The sequence below is a fragment of the Tachysurus fulvidraco genome, chromosome 10 (assembly GCF_022655615.1).
Source record: "Tachysurus fulvidraco isolate hzauxx_2018 chromosome 10, HZAU_PFXX_2.0, whole genome shotgun sequence".
Lineage (NCBI taxonomy): Eukaryota > Metazoa > Chordata > Actinopteri > Siluriformes > Bagridae > Tachysurus > Tachysurus fulvidraco.
In genome coordinates, this window is record NC_062527.1 from 1,905,013 (window position 1) to 1,907,512 (window position 2,500).

Here is a 2,500-nt window from a genome sequence, read left to right on the forward strand (position 1 = left end):
AAGAGAACGGCCAGCCTGCTTCAAGCTGACCGGATCACTGCAGGAACTCAAATAACTAGTCTTTAGTTACTAGACTCCGATCCTACAGCAGCCGAAACTTGAAGTAGACGAGCTACGACAGCAGCAGGTTCTCCTCAGGGCACCGAGAACAGGATTCTGAGGCTGCACCGGGCACTGACTCACATTCCAAGATTATTTTTTCATTCACGAACTTTTTTGTTCACGGTTGAAAAATGTCTTTTTTTAGCCTCTGACGTTCGACGTGGCCGTTAACCAAAGACCGGCGTCCGCTTTATTTTATGCGCCGCAATGCTGCTAGATGAAATAAAGAAAAGTACTCTGGGTTCTATAAGTTTAATAAAACTTGTGAAAGTCAGCATCTTATCTTAGTAAATATGTCATTAGACTCGTATACACGTAATGGGTGGAGGCAGGACACCTAGGGAATTATCATGCCATCTGGCACTGAGGATGAACATGAGAGAGTGAGAAAGTGTGAGTGAGACCGAGAGAGAGAGAGAGAGAGAGAGAGAGAGAGAGAGAGAGAGAGAGAGAAAGACTAACTGCATTATTCTCCTGCCAGCAGTGTAGGACTTTTGCCTTTCTGTTTATTCACCCATATCTCCACTCGTCTAATCTCCACCACTTCGTGTTTGTACCGGCGCTTTAGTGAATCATGGCAGATACGTGATCAGTGGTTTTGAGGGAAGTGAGTGGGCTGTGTTTTCTGTAGCTGAGAAATTCTCTCTCTCTCTCTCTCTTTTCACTCTTTCTTTCTATCTCTCTCTCTCTCTGTCTCTATATCTCTTTCTCTCTGTCTCTGTCAGTCTCTCTCTCTTTCTCTCTCTCTCTGTGTCTCTCTCTGTCTCTCTCTCTCCCCTCTCTCCCTCTTTCTCTCTCTCCCCTCTCTCTCTCTCTGTGTCTCTCTCTGTCTCTGTGTCTCTTTCTCTCTCTCACTCTATCTCTGTCTCTGTCTCTCTCAATCTCAGTCTTCCTCTCTGTCTCTCTCTCTGTCTCTCTCACTCTCTCTGTCTCTCTCTCACACACTTTTTCTTTTTCTCTCTCTTTTTCCATGTGTACACAGCTATCAATATTGGATTGTATACACTAAAGGCAGTTACTTGATATTTAGAAGAGAAAGATTTCCTCCGGAGAGAGAGAGAGAGAGAGAGAGAGAGAGAGAGAGAGAGAGATTCCGTATCCCTTTCGTTGCATGAATGGGTGCATCATATAAATGGCCTTGTGCTTATAAATTCTCACTCCATTTTTTTTTATACATACACACCAACTTAAATCAGTAACGTAACGCCACGACGTACACTCCATCTATCGTGCCATATCTTTAATACAGCTTAGTCCTGACCTCCAGATCTAGGCGTCAGACATTTTCCAGTTAGATATTGAGCTTGGTGTTCACCTGAACGAGTGGTTCAAGCCTGGTGTGGGATGAGTTGTGTGCCGTGATTCATATAGAGCCCGGTAAACTCTTTTGATGATTAATGCTTTAGAGGAATGACATACTGTACAGGGGCTGGAACTGACTCGGTGATTTGTATAACAGAGAGTCAGCGTTTAGGAGTAAAGACCTGGTCACACCCGAAAAAACCCCAGGCCGTTGACCCTGCCCTGTGCTGCATGTAGTCAATGCATCAATGGACTAAAACTAATGAATATATAATCCTTCATCATCGAATCATCAATACATGGAATAGTAAATGTAAACAGAAACCTGTCATTAAAAACCAGGATCAAAATAAATGCATGAAAAAAATCCTATCTTTTTGTTGTATTATCTGCATGAGCGTTCACCGAGCGATGCATCAATAATTACACCAACATCTTTTACCGCTGCGTACGATTGCGAAGGAAAATCACAGTTTAAAAGGAGTCGGTATAAATCCGACGGTAACAGAGATCACTATCAGATGTTACTGGTTGTGTTTGTATGACGAATGGTGGAATTTATTCAGGCTGTTGGAGGGTAAATTTGCAGTTATATATCCGTCTCTGTGTAATTAAATAGTAGTTTAAAATCCGGATATTTTTGTGTACGTTTTGTCTCCTTTACAAAAGGAGTGTAATATAATATTCGGACCACGTATAGACAGCACCGTTGAGTCGATCGCCGAGAGACGGTCGACCAAGCGGAAAGAGCAAACGAAGCTCGGAAGCAGTTCGCTTTTTACTGCCCGTCTCTCTGTGCGCATCAGAGCTTGTCTTATCTCGTCCCGTACAGTTTCTTTCAGGATTCGTTTTCTTTCTGTAGCAGGTTTTTTTCGGCCTTTATGCGAAGTAGGCTTTCGTAAACAACAGTGGAACCAGAATATGTGACAAATTTATCAACCATCAGCCACTGATATCTTCGACGCATCAGTAACGTCACTGTAATCTTGTGATCATTGTATAAATGTGTGTGTGTGTGTGTGTAATATATTTATATATACACACACACTGTTCCTGTACACGCTTTGAGTGCTACATCATTGAAAGACAGGAAAGA

General features: G+C 42.6%; 1 protein-coding gene across 6 annotated transcripts in view; it reads left to right on the forward strand.

Annotated features, from left to right (window-relative positions):
• The window catches only part of LOC113639177 (casein kinase I), a 30,827-nt gene that overhangs the window by 16,810 nt on the left and 11,517 nt on the right, over window positions 1–2,500 (forward strand). The window lies entirely within an intron of this gene.